General features: G+C 50.3%; 1 protein-coding gene across 1 annotated transcript in view; it reads left to right on the top strand.

The window, feature by feature from the left end:
• Nucleotides 1–366, top strand: part of LOC106883256 (uncharacterized) — a 58,958-nt gene that overhangs the window by 54,701 nt on the left and 3,891 nt on the right. The window lies entirely within an intron of this gene.

The following is a 366-nucleotide window of genomic DNA, read 5'->3' as shown; positions in this document are numbered from 1 at the left end:
TGGTGACAGTGTTAATGGTGATAGTGGTAGTGGTGGTGGTGACAGTGTTACTTGTGATGGTGGTAGTGGTGGTGGTGACAGTGTTAGTGGTGATGGTGGTAGTGGTGGTGGTGACAGTGTTAGTGGTGATGGTGGTGGTGGTCGTAATGGTGACAGTGTTAATGGTGATAGTGGTAGTGGTGGTGGTGACAGTGTTACTTGTGATGGTGGTAGTGGTGGTGGTGACAGTGTTAGTGGTGATGGTGGTAGTGGTGGTGGTGACAGTGTTAGTGGTGATGGTGGTGGTGGTCGTAATGGTGACAGTGTTAATGGTGATAGTGGTAGTGGTGGTGGTGGTGACAGTGTTAGTGGTGATGCTGGTAGTGG

This window comes from Octopus bimaculoides, chromosome 1, assembly GCF_001194135.2.
Source record: "Octopus bimaculoides isolate UCB-OBI-ISO-001 chromosome 1, ASM119413v2, whole genome shotgun sequence".
Taxonomy (NCBI): domain Eukaryota; kingdom Metazoa; phylum Mollusca; class Cephalopoda; order Octopoda; family Octopodidae; genus Octopus; species Octopus bimaculoides.
The sequence above is the reverse complement of the archived record's forward strand: the minus strand, read 5'-3'. Positions and strand labels throughout refer to the sequence as shown.